This window comes from Hylaeus anthracinus, unplaced genomic scaffold (genome assembly GCF_026225885.1).
Source record: "Hylaeus anthracinus isolate JK02 unplaced genomic scaffold, UHH_iyHylAnth1.0_haploid 11997, whole genome shotgun sequence".
Classification (NCBI taxonomy): domain Eukaryota; kingdom Metazoa; phylum Arthropoda; class Insecta; order Hymenoptera; family Colletidae; genus Hylaeus; species Hylaeus anthracinus.
This window is the reverse complement of record NW_026534344.1, coordinates 13,877,785-13,897,446: the sequence shown is the minus strand read 5'-3', so window position 1 is coordinate 13,897,446 and position 19,662 is coordinate 13,877,785. Positions and strand designations below refer to the sequence as shown.

Here is a 19,662-nt window from a genome sequence, read left to right as displayed (position 1 = left end):
GATCGACGGTTGTCGCGGTCAATTATTTCGCGCGAAAGAACGACGCCCATTTAGCTAAAGGCTTTCAAATGCCATTTCAGTTACACGCGCTCCCGTCGACGAACCGCGTGCAACGTTATCCCGTTGATTTCGCGATATCCATTCTCCGATTACAAGCTGGAAAACGCGGCATCGTGTACGTATTATCGCAAATAATGCCGCACCGTTTCACCGAGCGGACCGTTAAATCAATTTCCGTTAATTAATCGATCGACGGGACCCCCGCGCCATTACAAAACGCTGGAAACTTGCGACGGAATGGCGGAAAGGTTAAGAACGGAAGTGAACAAACATCCCATTTGTCGGGAGCCAGAGTCTTTCGATTAACATCGATCACTCTCGTACACGGTGTCCGGGATCTCATTCAAATTAATATATTCTGTGGTTTGCGTGAAAGTGGAGGAGGTTTAAGTCACCATTTTGTTGACTGTTAGAGGGTTTGAGAAATAGAGAAGTTTACAGTTGACAGATTTCATAAAAATCAATTATTTGCATACTTTTATTTGGTTTCCCTGTCGATCGCATTCCGTGTCCTAATTATTATTTATAATCCTCAGAAGACGTCTAAAAACTTGAAGAGATCCACCTATCCTTCGAACCAAGGATGCGTTTACGTTTGATAAAATTGCTCGATAAAATCAACAACCCCAAAACACCAAGTAATTTTTAATAAAGTCTAAAGACTCGATGATTCACCTCCCACTGGATTATCTTGAATGAAACGTTGAGGAGTCCAGGAGGGAAGACTCGGCATTTGGGAAGAGGAACGCGAGCAGGGAACGAGAAGAAGTCGGTGTTTTGATTACGGTGACAATTTCACGAAAGTATAAAAGTTTCGGTGTTTGCTCTGGGGTTTGGCTTGATTTTAATAAAAGCGAACGAGCGAAACTGGAAGTTCGAGTTTTCCGGGTGAGCATGCCGCGGTCGTGGCTGTAGGGAGAGAGAGGGAGAACGGGAACGATCCTTGGAAGTTTTCGCCACGGGACTTTTCCTACCGCCGGATATTTATTCGAAGTTCGTGGAGAGGATGCAACGAGGCTACTCGAAGAAACGGGGGGAATCGAGAAATTGGCAGAGAGCTCCGGAAATCACCAGGCAGCTTGCGTCTGTGCGTTTCTTATGCGGCAGCGTCAACAGGTCGATTTCCATCGCGATATTTGTCGAACCCGTGAGATGGCAACTGCCTGCAGATAAGACGATTTCCCAGACGTTGCCAGAAGGCTGACCCTTTCTAACAAAGTCTACTAAGTGTCTTGGAAGTGAAATAAATGAAAAGAATCAACTCGTAAACAGGTACAATGTTTACTTTTACGTTTTGACTTCATTTTTAAGTCGTATTAAGATCTGAAAAATTACGATGAAAAGCAAATATAAATATTGTAGATTTTCAAAGTGATATCATGTACATGTATGGTTCTTGAGTAATTTTACATTGAATATACAGAACTTATGGTGATTGTACTTTCTCCTCTAAGGACCTCTAATAGAAAAGTCTACAGAGGATCCTACAAAAATAAAAGTTTCAAATCCTCGATTTATTTTAAATATCGTACAAAAAAAAAAATAAGAAACTCTACAATTAACCTTATCCAGCACTAAATTCGCAAGCAACGCCATGATAATTTATCCGCGGAAATTATTCAGCTCGTCGAGTAACGAGTTAATGTATCGTAGAACGAAAAATATAGTTTAGTCCGACACGTAGTTTAATCCACGTACGCAATTTGTCCGACCATAACGAGAATGTTTTCCTTCCATTCATGTGCGTATACGCGTGTGTATTTTTGAGGAAATGCCGACGCGACCAAAAAGGCAAAAAAAAAAACGTGAAAGAATATCAACGAACGCGATCGAAGGATATATACAGTGATGAGTTTAATCTCGTCGCGTTTCGATAGCCCGAATCGACGGGAGACTGTGTGCAAAAAATATATATAGGGGAGCAACCCTCGTCGATCGGCGTGTTCGCGAACGAAATAGTTTTAAACGAGGGGAAAATAAATGGCTTTTGAGGCTCGCTGAAATGAAGTGTTTGTTTGAGGGGAAAAAAGAAAGAGTATTGAAGTGGATTGGAAAAGTCGTTCAATTATATGTTCGGTCTTTATGATTGAATTTGGGTTTGAAATCTGAGCTGGGAGTTTCTGATACTGAAAATAATTTAGGACTGGCCCTCAGCGACTCGAGGCGTAAGATGTCGGTCACCTGCAAAATTGATGTCAAGGCAAGGCCAAAAACGTATCGCACGGAATCCCTCGTTTTTGTAGCCATTTTATAACCTCCCTTCTTTCCATTTTCTTCCTAATGATCATCCGACAGTGCACAGCTTAAGTGGGTCTGCTTTGTGATTTACTAGCGACAATGACCAGAAGAACAATGCAACGCGAAATGCGACTCCTAACTCGTCATGAATCTTGCACAGAATTCACCTATACGCGAACGTTTGACCGACATCTCAAGTTTCTTCGCTAATTTCTCCATAGAAGCTTCTCCTGGGCTTCTTTAAAACTGGCTATTGATAAACTAATTGGTCCTTAAACCAATAATCCAGCCAAGTATTTTATAAAACCGTTCCAGACCACTTCCAATCGCCCTCGGAAATTAGCCTAACTTTTATGCGGAAGGTTATATTATTAGCCCCTTGCACTCGAGGCATTTTTTTCTGCTGTCTACCAGTAACTCGAGAATGCTAAGCTTAGATTGACTTCGAAAATGAAATCTCAAATTTGAGATTTTAGAATCAGATCACCTTTGCCTCGATCATTGTATTGACAGTTCGAGTTCCAAATGAAACCTAAACAAACATTGGTGCTGGTTGATTTGGAGCGTCAAACCTAGGGGTGACCGAGAGTCGCCTCTCGAGTGCAAAGGGTTAAAACTCTCGAACTATATTTCGACTTTTCGATCTCGATTTTAGTTCTTCGTCGGAGATACTAAAATTAATCCTGCAAATTAATTAGATCCAAAAGATACATGATAAAATTTCGTCTATGAATAGAAATAGGTTAACATTCACATTACAGATTTTATTTTATAAATAACCCGTATAGTTATTTAAAATAATTAAATAAAAATCATTCTAGTAGGATTTGATTAGGAATCGGGTACTAAAAGTACAGAAAATTATAAATACTATCATTAATCAAATCTGACATACACCAAAAAAAAGGTAAAGAAACCTACTAAAACTATTCCTTCCCATTTCTATAATAGAGTTCCCCAAAATATATTTCCTCGTCTAGAAGATCTTCCAGAACGTGAAGTATTGAGAATCCCTATCGCAGACGTTGCGAGTCCCCTAAAAATATTAACAATCGCCATACGACTTCCCATTCGACGCAGATTGTTTCTTTGATCCCGCTACTGCTTGTCTTTAACGCGCAAGTATCAACCGCTTCCAAGAGCTAATCAGAAGGTAGCAGGACATACCGAGGTACCCAAAGGCGGCTTCCACGACTCTATCGTCTCGTTGGTGGTCCTCGAATGGGATACTCGTTCGGTTCCCTCTGGTCCCGAGACGGCATTGGCCCGTCGAGACGACCGTTAAAAAGATACCCTCGTATCCTTCTACGGAAAGGATGCGCGCGCCACGCGCAGGATTTACGAGCAATAAAGTAGCAATAACGATGGCTACATTGGTGTCGCGCGAGAGCTCGCTCGAGTGCGCTGCATTGTGCCCATCGCGACATCGCTGAGAAACTCGCGCGTTCTTCGGGGGGACCGCGCGGGCTTTATGTTGCGAAAGGGATGGCCAAGCTTTTCCGTACAGGTGTTTACGTGCGGGTTTACGACCGCAGGGCACGTAGGATTGCGCCGAGTTACGTCGTATCCGCAGGAATCGTTTTTACGAGGCCCTTGGCTGGCGAGTTTTGGTTTCGATCAGAACAGATGAAAACGGAGGTAGCCAGTCGATAATTCCTTCGGAGAATCCCTCGCTACTTTGATGCGACATTGAGCTCGGTGGCTCTAAGTAGCCATTTTCCTATTACTAATAAAAAAATCACAGTTCCAAATACCAAGAGTTAAAGTAAATTTTTACTGGAGATTCGTATTATATTTCTGTGAAGCAAACTGTGATTTCTTAGCTTCGCCATTCTGGGGTCCAATGTGACCCACTTCATCTTTTCATAAATATTCCTTCGTGTGTCGTTCCATGCAAACGTAATTTTTCTATTTGAAGCGCTAACTGACCCTGCGTTCTCCATGCGTCTAATCCATGTAACCATGTTGTGGATTGAAATGGAACACCTTGTAATACATACTCCGTAATAGGAGTAACAGAAACTGCAGTACACAAGCTGGTACCCTTATCGAGGCACAACATGATCATAAGGGTTCCGCTTTGAGGTGCACCATCTCGAGCACCTCTCACTTCGCTTTCAGCTCCCCCTTTTTAGGAATGGGCCATATGGGGAAACCGGCTCTATTTAGAAGACGAAGAGCTCCGTTGGCGACAGTTCTACGTATTTTAGAACCCAACGAAGCGTGGAAGGTTCTGCCAATTGCCACCTGCGGGTCATCCAGGTTCAATCTCTCTGGTAGAGTCTCTTCCTCAAAATGTCATTCAACCCTTCATCGTGCCGAATCCTTCCTAATCCTTTAAGATTTCAGATCGTCCTGAGATAGCAAGTGATCGGTGATATTGATTATTTTATGGTGGAGTGTTTCAGTTTATGACTACTCGTATAGGATTGTTAGATGGCTGCAACTTGGAACATTGAAAGCCTAACCCTGTTCTAATCGACCTAGCCCAGTTCTTCAACTTGACTTGATATCTTGACCTTTGTTATCTGCTCTATTTCATCCCTTTACCTTCTTTGTTAGATTGCATTCGATACCACCTCCTATCTACTCATCTCAAGATTGATTCTTGATAAATAATAATTGTTCATCTTGTAAATAAACAATCCCATTAATTTCACATGTAAACAGCCTCTCGGTGTTTCGTCAAACAATGAACGGTGCTTAATGAAGTACAATAGAAATGATTTATTTTATTTTGACTTTTGAAAGTTGAAACTCTTGATCGACAGATCAAGCCTGAAATGCATCAAATTTTTGGCAGCAGGACAATTTTTACAGCAGAAATTTGTCAGTAGGAGAAAGAGATTTTCCGAAAATTTGTGTGAAAGTGTTACAAATTTTCTGCGTCGAAGAGTTCCACGATGTCTGTTCTCCTCAGGGAGCAAAAGAAGAACGAAAACGTGTCTCTGGACGATCTGTACGCTTGGTTTACGACGCCGTGTCGTAAAACAGTCCCGAGACAGCGAGTCGTTCGCATGATCAATAAACGCGACCACGGCTAACAATGGCATTTGGCTAGGAACCTTGCCTGTGGGTGTAGCCATGATCACAGTTTTGGTCTTTTACACGGAGATCATTGCGATCCTTCCGAGGAAAGGACATCACGTCCAATCGTGTTACGACTCCTTCACGTCAGAATGAGTTCTTCCACTAACATAAGTCAACGATTCGTGCACTTCATAAATAAGAGTCATTGTTACACATGTAAAATAAATATTCTTCGCTTGATATTATCCTAATCTTACGTGAACTTGGAAAATTAAATTTTGAGGTGCGTTGTATTAAATGGAATTGATAATGTTAGATCAAGATACAAGTGAAATAATAGCCGAATAATTTTGAAAGTTTGACAAGATTCGAAGATTTTTAATTGACGTCTAAAAAATTATTTTAGAGTAAAAAGTGAAGTCTCGTAACAGGATACAATTTGTTTAGGTAAATATAATATAAATACTACTAGTTCTTGTCATTCTAATATCCTGGTTAAAGCAAACTTTTATTAGCTAAGAATAAGTGAAATGAATATTGATTGTTCGAGATTGCGAATGATATACTATTCCATTTTTGTTGTTCTACATTTCAAGTAAAATTACAAGCGGAAACGTCAAGTGTCATATTAACATTACATATTTTTGATAACTAAATCAGGAAGATTCTCGAGAGCAACATTTTTAGACATGGTATTCATAGCTGGCCCGGTTTCATACTCCCCTGCTAATTTTACACTATTCTCTCTGCATTCTAGGTTACAACCAAACTCCGTACCCTTTTGGGAGACTATAGGTTTCCATTCTTTTGCCATTACATGCTACTTTTTGTACACATCGTCCCAATTAAAATGTTCCGATACTTCAAACTTTTTTTTAGCTGCAGCTGGAGTTTCTATTTCAATACAGCACGTTGACATTTCTAATTTTTACAGACAATCCTAAATATATTATTTGAAAAAAAATAATTATTAAGGAAAGAATTTCAGTGGTGACGTTAATTTTTATCTCAATCTGTTTTGATTTCTTTGTTTTAAATTCCATTCTTGTGTTTATGAATAATATAAGAAAATAAAATAAACAAAATATATTATTTAATCTAATTACATGACTACAAAAAAGGACATAACGCTTAAAACAGAATAAATGTGAACGCAATACTTGGACCTCGGTCCGAATTTTCGATGCGTTAAAACATCAACCAACCATTCTCTGCAGCAACTAAAATCGTACGAAATTTCTCAACAGTTTCTGTATAAATTACTGCAACCACTTCTTTGCATTCAGCGATAAGAATTGTTCTCTATTTTACGCCGGATGTATCTCCGTGCCACGGTGCTCCGTTTTTATTTTGCGCTTCCACGGTGTAACCATTATACGTTAAATTGTTAAAAATAATTCAACGATACAATTCCCTCGGCGCTGCAGAAACGTGAAACCAGGTGACCGGAAAGAGGAGCAAGGGAGCGATTCTACTCGGTTCGCGGGTCAACCCGTTTCGTGTTTGAAAAAAAAAACCACGATGTTTCGTCGGAGAAACAACGATTCTTGTTACTTTAATAGAATATTCAAACATGGTAAAAGGTCCTTGATTATCCCTGCGAATAATATCGTTCCTCCGTTTTCAAATCAATCCGCCTTCCTGTCGTCGGTTTTTACCGGTTCGCGTTACATTACTTAATTAAAACTCGTGCTGTAGAATTCTCATTTGATACGATTAAATCGTAAAGCAATTATTTAACGTAGAACAATTTCGTGCTACGAAATATCTTTGTTGAAATACTTTCTTTTTCAATGTATTAAATTAAACCATATCATCTCTCAACAGACAATACATTATACATCGTTAAAATTTCTATGGAAATAATTCTTTTAGCGATTGTGTGCGGAGGATTGAATGTATTGGAGGGATTTCAGAATAAAGAATGAAGAATATTAGTACAGGTGGAATATAAACATTTAATTCAGAGCTGGTAAAATTTAGAAAAGAAATATTTCCAGCACTGGTTTAAATAATGAAAACTATGTAACTTAAATAAAGTAATATTTTTAATGAAAAGGGAGGTTTGAGGAAACGAAATACAATAGTAAAATACTATTTACCCGATCTTGCTCTAATTTCTTACTCATTGCGACAATGTTCATTCGAGAAAGGAGCCTGGAAATTTGACAAAAAAGCTCAAGAATTCTCAAACTGTCAAGGATAAAGGTCACGTTTAATTGCTCAGTGTGGAACATGCTCAAAACTCGAGCTTCGACCTTTCGACATTCCACCGAAGAAAAACGAACGAGCCACAAATCCAGTGGCTGTGGAAGGGAGGGGGGTTAACTACCGCGTATTTAAGAGCAGAGAGCCTTCCCGAGGGACAGAAGTTGCATCGTATCGCAATGACGATAGCCGAAACGGTTTAACGTCCTCCTCGTCCCAGGCTGGTAATGGCCCCGGTCGGAATAGTTTCAGAAAAATGGTCCCTTCAGCTGAACTTAAATAAACGCCGACACGCTGCAGCTCGGATAAAACGATTTACTGGCGCCCCCGCGAGTGGATAACGCTATCCATTTGTACGTAATTCCGGCAAGGGCCCGCCTTATCCACGCTGGAAACTGTTATACCAAAAACGGGTTTTCAGCTCGGGTACCTCAGGATTGCTAAACCCGTACTGTAACTACAATCAAACATACCTACAGCCCCTGAGGGCTTTTGGTGTATCGACAAACACGTACGATATTATATCGTAGTAATAAGGTACGTGAAGGATTAGGAAAGTATCGACTTATACTCACGAAAGTATTGAATCAATAGCCTCAATAATATATGCAATAATATTTGAAAGTGATATGAATAAACTGAATAGAAATTAAAGTCCAAACATTTCAAAACTTCTATATAGATTTGTTTTTAAAGGAACAGAACTGAACGCAGAAGTATAACAAATTAACAAATCCAAGTTCGTTTGTCTTGAAGGAGTCCTTGCTCGTTGACCATAATTATCACATTTCAAAAAATGCACCAGATGGTCTCGCAGAGCCCCATGGCAGATTTTTTGTCGGTATTGTTGCAACCGCATTAGCAATTTTCAGTCGGAGATCCTACGAATGTGATTGCAACAAAACCGAAAGAAGGGTGCCTCGGGGCCCTGAGGACTACCTGGAGAAGTTGCTACCAAGAACGTGTTGATAATGACGGAGTCACTATGTTGCAATCGTATTTGCGAGATCTCCAACTGAAAATTGCAAATGTGATTGCGATAACGAAAAAAACGTGCCCCCAGGCTGCGCGGATCAGCTGAAGAAGATCTCAAGAATGCGCTGCAATGACGAGGAATAAGTGGAGGCTCGTTCAAGACAAGATACATTTGTTGATGGCAAATTGAGTGGTCAGTTGCATTTCTGGCAAAAGATTGTGCACATCAACGAAACTGTCTCTTGATATATTTTTAAATATTAGTAAAAATATTTAAATTATATTAGATTAAATATTTTTAAACTCATTTCATCAGACAGATCAAAAAGAATTCCATTGGGATTTCATTATTATTCTTTGGAATTTTTATCTCCATAAAAATTTGGTCCACCATTGATTCCAGCCACAGTAGACGTTTAAAATCGTTTCATCCCAATTGTGTACGTGTCGTCGAGTGGGAATCCTGGTGCTCCAGGTCGTCTCGAGGGACCAACGGAAAGAATGCACGTGGATTAAGCGGTACGAGCGTGACTTAAATCCATTGTAACCCCCTCGGAACGCCAGTATCGTTTGTAACCGTCTACATACCCTCGCGAGGAGGGTGAAACAGAGACAGCGGGAGCATAGGTGAGAACGCTCGGAGAAAGAGAACACGCGATGAAGAGGGAGAGACAGATTTCGGGACAAAATAAATAAGTGGAACAGGGCGCGGCGAGATAAGCAACCAAGTCTGATAACGGTGTAAAAGAGAGGGTGGAACGGGGTTGGGAAGCGGTAAAACGAGTGGCAACTGGGACGAAAGCGTGGAAGGTGGAGTAGAAACAGGGGAATAAAAAATGGGGGAGGCTTAAGGGAGTTCACCACTTTGACGATTCCGAAAGATTGATTTCTTTTTGTATTTTCCGAGTGTTCGACGATCTGTGAATACTTTTACAGAATCATTTACAAGTCATTTAACAGATATGTCGACCGCCTGTACTCTATTCAAAAATGAAATGTATAGAAATATAAACTTAGAATTATATTTTAAATATTTTCCACGATAAACTAAAATTTATGTAATAAAAGTTAGAACAAGAAATGTATTTTACAAAATACCGCAGTACTCGTCGTGAATAATTAAAATAATGGAGAAGTAAAGTTTGAAAGTGCTCACAGTGGTCCCCAAGGAACAATTCTCATCAGAAATTTAGGTTCAGGCTCCTCCCATTCCTGTCCTCTTCTAACACGCCAGGCAAAAGACTTTAATTATACACCTCGCATCATGAAAAAGGAAAAAGGAGTCCCGAAGATCAACCTTCTTCCAAGCTTTCGACGTGGCGCCACCTCTCGAAAGCGATGAAAGGAGCGAGTGAAAGAGACTTCTCGACTGGAACCCCAAAGAGGAGCACCGGATATCTCAAAAGGGGCGAAAGAACAGAAGAAGATGATAAAACAGTGGGTGTCAAGGAAAGACGAAAAGGATCCAGGGATCGAGACACGCGGAACACTGACGAAGATGAAAGCCTAAGCAAGAAGACATCGAAGCTAGAGGCAGAAGAGTGGTCTCGAAATGGAAGCGTGCAAAGGAATGGAAGAGAAACAGATTCTCTTAATCTCTCCCCTACGCGCGTTTGACAAACGAGGAATGTGGATGACACGGGCATTGTAACTCGCTCGCATTATCCGTACGATCGCGTGAATCTCCCATTCTACCTGGCGAATGTCTTTTACGTCTCTCATTTGCGTCTTGCGGCGACGAAGCTATCGCCTTAACGCGTGGGTGCGTCTGAATCGATACAATTGTCATTTGTACCAGAACAAAAATAATTGGGGAGTTTTTTTACAAAAGAATATTTGACAAGTAAAAAATGTATGCAGATGAAGAAATTTTATAAAAAAAAAGAAAACCGGATGTACCTAACTCTTGGATTTCGATGAATTTTATTAATATGTACTTTTGTATTTGATGATAGTTCAGGTACAGAGACGAAAACTACCCCTAAAGATGTGGGTAAAATACCTATTGAATTTCTCGATTGATTTGTTTACTTGTATACTTGTAACTGTTAATATTATATAAAACATTATATGACGTTTATACTATATAAATTATGAATGATCAGATGATATTTCTTGAAACATGTAATATTAATTTTCTTGCAATATTATAAGTGGATGTTTATTAAATGCAGAGTAGAAACGAATTAAGTCTGCCAACAGATATTGTAAATTATGAAATAAAATCGACATTTATTAAATAAATATAAATCACATTTCAAAATAGAGGCCCTTTCCTAAAATACCTTCGTTCAGAAATAATTTCCCTATCTCCGGAAATGATTTTGCATAAAAACAAGGTAAAGTAATGATCACAGAGCGAATTTCCACGGTGACACATCACTCATCGCGTTTCCTGCGTGTTACGCGTCACTAGAAACACTGAACACGTTACAATACCGCGTTACACCGCGCATCCCGGCGCAGCACATGCTTCCTGTTTGCTGTTAAATAAAGCCTTTAGCCTCCGACGGACGAAACTAACGACGCGCGTTTACCGTGCAAATACCGCTGCCATTAGTCGCGCGAGCAGAAGGGATATTACGAAGTTAAAGGGTGAATTTATATCCTGACGATCGCCCGTCCCGCTAAAACGCGGTGCATCATTGACGCTACTTTCAGTAATTAGCCCCATCCCCCGTGTCGGTAATTACGTGGTGATTTGGCGCCGGGTTTCTCTCTTTTCTGCACTATCTACGCCGTTGCTTTGTCCGGTCGCTTTGTGTTTCGTTTCGCGGCGTTCGTCGTTGTTGATTTGTCGACAGACCGGTCATTTCCTTTTTTCCGTCCTTTGCTTCGCTGATCTCGAGTGTGCTAATTAGGTATTTTCATTCGGATGCGCGTTGCATTTTGTTGGAAAAAGATTGGAATCTAGATTCGAGCTTGTTAGCGAACAAAAAATACTGAGTTGGTCGAGAATATACGTGGCTCCTAGAGAAACTGTATCAAGAACAAATTTGGAATATTTAGGTTGAACATGTTATGTCAATTTTTCATTGCTATTTACAATCTTCCTTTGAATTTATAATTTCTGAAATAGAAAGTGTTGAACCTTCTCAAATATAAAATTTGATTTCACCTTTAAGTAGGACCAATATTGAGCACACAAAGTTTACATTTATATTATCGAAAAAATTAACAATACAAAATAAAACCAGCTGGGTGTTTCGCAGTCGGTAGGACTCGAACCTACGCTCCCAGAGGGAATCTGATTTCTAGTCAGACGCCTTAACCACTCGGCCACGACTGCTTGTGGAAAGTTTCGTTTCATAAACACAGGTGTTCCACAATTTTATTATAAACGTTTTACCGCGCACCTTAATAACATTACAGAACACCTGACTTCATAGAACGTAACTTTACACAAGCAGTCGTGGCCGAGTGGTTAAGGCGTCTGACTAGAAATCAGATTCCCTCTGGGAGCGTAGGTTCGAGTCCTACCGACTGCGAAACACTGTGGTGTTCATTTTTTTAATTTTTTTCCTCTCAAATCGACTGCATCTATTCCCGTTATTTTTCTGTATTCACAATCAGAATGAAAAATTATTTTTGTGCAACATATAATATGTTTTGTGTTACTATTATGAGTTCTGCATGTATGTTGCCTTTTCAACAAGATAACAACAATTTAAATAAAATTAACTGAGATAATATAAACATAGTATTAAGTGAAAAGGTTATAAAAAGAATAGTATTAATTGGAAAAGTATAAAAATACAATAAACAAACAGAAGACACCTGTGCCATCTGCTATTTTTCAGAAACAATACAGATCGAACACAAAAAACTGATGCATAATGTGCATTTGTATTTGCACAATCTTTTTGTTCTGACGAATACGACGGTTTGCGTATATACAGAGGAAACAGCACGTGTCTCGTATGCTAGGCAATACAGATGTAAAGCGTATGTAAACTGAACAGTAATAACTCCGAAAAAAAACAAAATGATAAAGTTAACCTTACAAAAAGTAGAGTTATACTTTATAACTAATTCAAGTGTGTTATAATAGTTGGAACACTAAAAATATAATATGTTTATAAACAAATAAGAAGCGACCACTCAGAAAGCTCCACTTCCCATGCCCCTTGTACTGAGTACAAGGGATGAACGATCATCGATGACTGGGAAATTGAACAAAGTCAACTTCTCGAGTCTTCCTCACGCTCAGGGAAAGGAACTATTTCTCTTCATCGTGGTTGCATCATCTCTGTTTTTGAGGACAGAGCAAGATAGATCTACTACAGAAATGATCCTGTGAAGTATGATCTTAACTTTTCACAGTCACGGCGCAGCTATATTAGGTATCATCGTTGACATTTCTACTGTGAGAATGCGGTGAGAGGCATCGCCACCTATAGGAGAAATGTGGTATAGCTTCGAGTGACGACAGTGCCGCGCGGTATATTTAGAAACGTAGATAATGAAATCATCAGGCTATACTAGAAGATGTACAAAAATAGTACTGTATATATTTCGTTATTAAAAATTGGATCTGCAATAAATAAAAATTCACAAATGTTAACAATCTTTTCAACCTCACAGATGATTTTCAGCTTCAAAATATTTTTGATCTGTATGCGACAAGGTGCATATCGAAAAATACCAATCAACTTAAAATTCTATTCAAAGCGATGAAGCGATCAATGAACGAATGAATGGTTCGTTCCAATTCAATAAAAGCATTCGCCCTATTTTTCATTAAAAAATTCTGGTTCGTTTCACGCACAGTTGAGAGAAACTCGTTGAAACGTTCTAGGAATTGTACTGTTTGATTTGTGCTCCATTGGAATGATTTGTTTATACAACAAGAACTGTTATTAAAAATGTAATAGTGACTAAAGCATTTTAATTTTGTTAAATAACTGGGTATATTTGTTGAAGTGTGTATGCAATGAAAACATCCATGACAAAACTTCGATTGTATCTATCCTTCTACTTTTTAAAATTATATATTGATACATTTAATGAACTCATTTCGCTTTTCGTAAACTGAAACTTTTATTTCGAAAATTTTTGCAAAAAATAAAGAAAAATCCAATTACGCATTTTGCCCATACAAAAGTTTGTATGCACCATTGTTCTTAAAAATTAACTATAGCCGATAGAGGCACATTCAGAGTAGGAAACACTTTGTTCGCTCTCGATAAAGTTTTCTATTCAAACAGCTAACAAATCTCATCATATTGAAGTCTCCGCTGAATTGTGTACTTCAATTTCATTCGCTACCCGAAATATATGTACGTATATTTCGCTATGTAGCGAAATTAACTCAACGGATGTCGAATGCCCATTGTTTCTGGGGCGAGCCGCTACTGAAAATTGAAACTTTCCGTGAAAACTTTCCGTACAAACCAAAAGAAAAACTGTCAGCGACAGAAATAGGCTATGATCGATGAATCGTAAGCGGTGGTGGGAGTGCAGGGCAAAGGTCGAGCAGATTGTGTCTTTTACTTGAAAGATAATCCTCTGTGACGTTAGGTTTATTTTAAACGGAAAGTAAGAAAGTAAGGGAATGCTAGAATAGACTGAAAGTGCTAAGATTTATTCAAGTCACAATTTAAATAGATAAAATGGGGTTGGAGTAATAAATAATTTACTCTTTTTTAGATGACAAAACAAGCCTAATTCATTTTTCAACTAGTAAATTACTAAAACAATATCTCATATTACCAATTGATTTTGACCCAGCTACATTTTACCTCGCTTTAAAAAAAAAAACAAAAATAAACCTACCCTATGGACTCTACACCCAAGGATTGTCTATTTTCATAAATTTCTTTATTAAAAAATTAAATTCTCTTTCTCTTACATCCACGTTGCATCAGGAATAACTTCAACTATTTCCCTGCATCTTAACCAAAAACCCAATGCAGTTCAAATTACAACCCCCATTCCACGAAGAAAGATAAAATTTGAAGGTAGGGGTGAGATAAAATACTATTCTTTCGACTGTAGAAATGGTGCAATCCCCAACAATACTCAAAGAGGTTCTCTTCTTTCGTCACCGCGATTTGCATGATACAGTCGTCGCATTAGCCGAGCCACGGCGATTCGGTGGCGCGTTTCGTCGCCACGTTTTCGCGTTCGCGGTCGAAACGCCCGTAGACGTGTGGGCGTTGCGGAGTAACCCACACGCCAGCTTGCACCGGTGGGTAGACACGTGTGCCGGTTGTTTGCCGTGTGCAATGGCCCACAGCAACAAGCCAAGGTGGCGGTAAACAATGTGAGCATACATTACTTACACGCACCCACATTCGCCATTGTGCCAGTGCCGACATCCTAACCCCCCTCGCTTTCGGCCATATTCTTTTTGCCCCTTGTTCCTGGACCATTACTTCTCCGTTCGTGTCTCCTCTTTCGCCTCGTTTCGTGTTTCTTTTGCTTGTCGTCGGCGGGACTTCAGTGTTCCGTCATTTTTATACGCTCCGTTCCAAATTTAGTCACATGCAATTGCCCCAGAGGGAGGGAGGAGGAGAATTCTGGTATTTTTGGCTCATTTTGCAGTTTTGTTGAGTATAGAGCAGTGTCTTCGAAAGTGCATTATATTCTGGATTATGGATCTTTATTTTAGGAAAAGATTTTTGTTAAAACTATATCCGTGTACCGTCGATTGTTTTATTTCGAAACGATTGATTCCATTTTTACTTCCTGAAAAGTACCTTTTTATTATCGTTTCTTATCGATGCATGAGAGAAATCCTGTATTGATGTATTAACTCGTGTGTGGATTATGTACTGTGTAGGGATGAGAAGATTGCTAGTGGGTCTGTTTGGTCTCCTAGATTATACTATTGAATTCTACAGTATAGTATAGTAGACTATAATAAATTCTAAAGTGTAATCGAGGAGATTTTCTCATAAATTCTTCTTAAAATTGCTGGATTATTGACAACCTATGTGCAGCTTGGTGAAAATAATTAAAATAAATAAAATAGTTCAGCATTCATAGTTATAATGTTGAATAAATTTACTATGGGATCTTCGGGTAAACAGAAAATAAATATCAAATATCTTCTCGCGTAACCAACGGAAATAAGTTTCTTCTCACTTTTGTCTCATCTCCGCCGACGACGTTCAACGACAATTGCCACGGTTAACAATTGTGCTTCCGCAGTTTTTTCCTCTACCCTTTCACCCTCCATTTCACCCCCGCTCGGAGCGTTGTTCAACATCAGTCAGCGCCAGCATGTTTCCCCCTTATTTATTTTACATCTGTCTTGCCTGTTTGCTCTGGCGTTGTTTTAACGAGCGTTGTTAACGGCAATGTTTGTCGAATCATCCCCCTGCGTTTTCTTTTTCCACCCTTTCCATGGTCCCTGATTTCTGGTACTTGTCTAGTTGAACGTTACCGTTCCTACGCGATCCTGCCTCTCTCTTTTCGTTCCACATTTTCGCTTCTTTATCCGTCCCACCTCGGGTTCTACCTTCCTTTTCCGCTTCCATTTCCCCTGGAAGCAACGTTCGCCACTTTCGTTTACGACTTTCGAGCCCAATGCCGTGGGAAAAGAGTCGAACAGCGATCACGGAAACAACCAGCGCCGAGTCAGTTGCTGAAACGAGGTTTATTCAATCAGGGAAAAGGGGAAAATGAAATGGCTCGTTGGATCGTCCCGTTCAACGACCATTTTTGTTAAAACTATATCCGTGTACCGTCGATTGTTTTATTTCGAAACGATTGATTCCATTTTTACTTCCTGAAAAGTACCTTTTTATTGTTCTGAAATGGATCGATTAATGACAGCGGTGTATTTGCGACGACAGAATTTTCCAGCTGAAATTAACAGGATATTGCGGAGCAAAACAGGCTGCTTCAAGAACGTTCCAGCAAACATACATGTAAACCTAAGTCGACGTCTCAGACGCTTCATCGCAACGTTGAATTTTTGAAAGTTTCACGAGTTTTCACATACTGTTTAATTGCCTTTCAGTCACAAGAGACTTTAATCTTCGAGGAATTCCAATCTGAAGAAAATCGGTTTTGAACGTCAGCTGACAAACTACTCGATCGCTTGCTAAACCTTCAAAAACATCGGAGATACGAAATACTAAAAAAGAGATTATCATGTGATGCATTTCTGAACATCTCATTAAAAGTACTTCGTTCACTCGTATTTACTGGTTCTTTTTTCAAATTATTGAAATATAAGAAAGAAGAGAATTGTTACGGATTGATTAGTGCCATGTACTAAAACTTATAATCATTCGGCTTTAAGAAGATGTTTTAATTAAGTCGACGGTCGGTGACGGCTATTGTTTGAAGCTTCTGTGTGCTCTGCGTGCATGTCGCGACAAGGCGAGGATTAATTAACCCGAGCTACGCGAAGTATCTCGACAAGAATGTAAAACTATGTTGTAAACTACGATCTTCTATCCGTTGCGCAGTGACGTCTTGTTATCGTAGTCTTATTACGGTGTAAGCTGGTTGTCACTCGAAGATAATACGGAAGCCGGCTTCCAGTTTCTCCACGGTGTATACTTTGTTACGAGTAGGCTACCCCGGCTCCCTAACCTCTGTCACTGGGTTCAGTCGTTTCATCATAAGTTGAAGACGACGATGAAACTTGATATCTGCGGTGAATATTCATGGATATACTTCGTATGCCTTGTTAAAACACGAGATACGTATTATAAGCGAATATAAATTGATAGCGCAATAATGAATATAAAAATTAACCTAGATAAATACGTCACAATCCTTTCCAACATATTTTGTCAAGGTTTTAAGAGTACAGAAAAATTTAAGCAATGCAGTGAATATGCCAACTGAAAAAAGGGTAATACATCTCAGGAAAAAAGGGGATTTTCATGATCAAAATAAAGTAACTGAAAATGAAACAAATCGATATAAGCTTTACCATACCATCTGAATTATACAACGCTGCACAGAGAAGGAAATGCAGTTTGAATGAAAGTTTATTTTTCCGGCTTTTCGTTATACTTTTTTACAGGGTAAATACTCTGCGAGTCCGCTGTTGCTCTGTTCTCGCAGAGTATTAAAGGTGGGAAGAGTTGGGTCGATATCTCGGTCACCGTGGATTCTATCGAAAATTTTTATAGGGAGAAAAACTTTCCAAATTTACTTCGCAACAACTTTCGTCATACACGTGCATGCTGTAAAAGTGAGGATAGGAGAGATATTTTGCATTTTACGGTTGGTCCCCTAAACAACCCTCTCTTCTTGCAAGAGGTTCGTAGCGCCATATAATTTAGATTTTACGTCGGGGTACATAATAGATACATTGCAGGTTTTATCGCAGTTGCGAAAACAAATAAACGGATGGAGTTACATTTTATTTGTGCAGAGAACTTTAGTTGGGCGAAGACGTATTAGTCGAAAATAGAAGTGGACTTCTGGCAGGATGGAGTAAAACAGTATGGAAATATATTTATGTCTGTTTTGGTCTACTTATCAGAAGGGCCATTCACTTTTATTTCTCAACGTTGTCGTAAAGATAAGAAATATTATTTATATGCAAACATTATTCTATCTTCGATCCATATACAAGGTTTTGCGATTTTTATTCTTAAGCTCAAAGGTTACCCTAGTAGGGTATTCAAAGTAGGCTCATATTTCGGTTACTATGGATTCTATCAAAGATTGTTATAGAACAAGAAAGTTTCCAAATTTAATTTGCAATAAGTTTAAATATTTTTGCCGTAAAAGTAATAATAACTGAGAAGTCCAATATTTTATGGTTATTGCCACAAACAACTTCCACTTTAAACAGAGATTTTGATGAGATTTTGTAGCATAGGTTTTTAAGCAGACCACACTATAAACGCTCTCCAAATTGCATCACGGTTACCCTACCAGATAAGCAAAAATAAATCGTATTTCATTTATATAGAGGTATTAACTGCAACGAAGAAGTATTATCCTTCTTTCGAGCATCGTCTCTAAATCACTTTTATTTCTCTCGGAGAAGATGACGTCAGGTGAAGACACGCCACCGATCGAGAGCAACCGTGCCCCGTGGAGGTGATAAAGTACTCAAGTTTCCAATTTCATGCAAGTTTCCGGTGGCCGTGCGTCGATCGCGGGACGCCCCGCGTAATGGCGCAATTTGTTTCGCTTACTTTTACCCCCACGCGATGCTATTTCTTAATTGCGCACTTACCCGTAGATTTTCGGCCACGAAATATAATTTCGCCGACGAAGGGGAAACAGCAGGGGGCGAGGAGGGAACCGGTGGAGAGGGCTAATATTTTCGATGCCGCGGTTGCCTCGGTAGGTACTGTAATTACGGTAATGTTATGCGCGCTAATTGGCGGATTTTGCGGGACCCGATAAAAACGAGATTACTCTGTGGGTTGCGCGTATTATGTATCGGGTATCCAAGAAATTGGCTATCGGCGTATTTCTCGTCCAGGTCCCATTATCTTCGCGCAAAAAGTCGGTAAATCATCCGCGATATAATCTGCTCCCGAAGCCGTTTGCCCGTGGCCCCGTAATGAAAGAACGTCAATAGGATAATGTTCCGTCTGTATTTTTTTAATTAACCTCAATGGACGAAAATCGTCAGGGGCCGGACAGATTACACGAACGCATAATTTGCGCCTGTTGAACCTGGCCACGACGTACGACTGGTGTCCTAGCGTAGCTGTTAACGCGCTCAGACCATTTCACCAGTGACAGTTTTCGTTAAAAGTACGTCTATAAACATAAAGTACATGAACGTTATAATTAATATACTGCTTTAGAGAACTATTTATGTGAAATTTTTTGTTAAATCAAAGTACAAGACAGCTATGAATACCTACAACATATTTATAGTTACATACATTCAGTATCCAGAAATCAGTTTGACTATGACAGTTGACATTTATCAGTTAAGTTAAAATTGACAATGCGGAAAATGCATAACAGCCAGAGTCTGTTTATAAAATTTGTGTTAAAGAGAATGATATGTGATACGATTCCGAAGGAGCATGCCAACGATTGAATTCCTTCACCTTTAACTTCTCGATTTCCTCCATCGTTATCCTCCACACTTGAAAGCATTCTAGAGTTCATCCTATTCCCAAAACACCTAATGCTCCTTCTTTACATTCCTTTCGCCCTGTTTCTCGAACTCCTTTTCTCCCCAAAGCCTGTGGAAAGCTCTGTACC

At 39.4% G+C, this 19,662-nt stretch overlaps 1 protein-coding gene and 3 non-coding genes across 4 annotated transcripts in view; 1 reads left to right on the top strand and 3 right to left on the bottom strand.

Moving 5' to 3' along the window:
- The window catches only part of LOC128889207 (mannosyl-oligosaccharide 1,2-alpha-mannosidase IA), a 546,492-nt gene that overhangs the window by 387,745 nt on the left and 139,085 nt on the right, over nucleotides 1-19,662 (bottom strand). The window lies entirely within an intron of this gene.
- Nucleotides 11,719-11,800, bottom strand: Trnas-aga (transfer RNA serine (anticodon AGA)). The gene has a single exon. It is a non-coding gene; the product is annotated as a tRNA-Ser (tRNA).
- On the top strand, nucleotides 11,918-11,999 carry Trnas-aga (transfer RNA serine (anticodon AGA)). The gene has a single exon. It is a non-coding gene; the product is annotated as a tRNA-Ser (tRNA).
- On the bottom strand, nucleotides 12,608-12,822 carry LOC128889907 (small nucleolar RNA U3). Its single transcript, XR_008460513.1, has one exon. It is a non-coding gene; the product is annotated as a small nucleolar RNA U3 (small nucleolar RNA).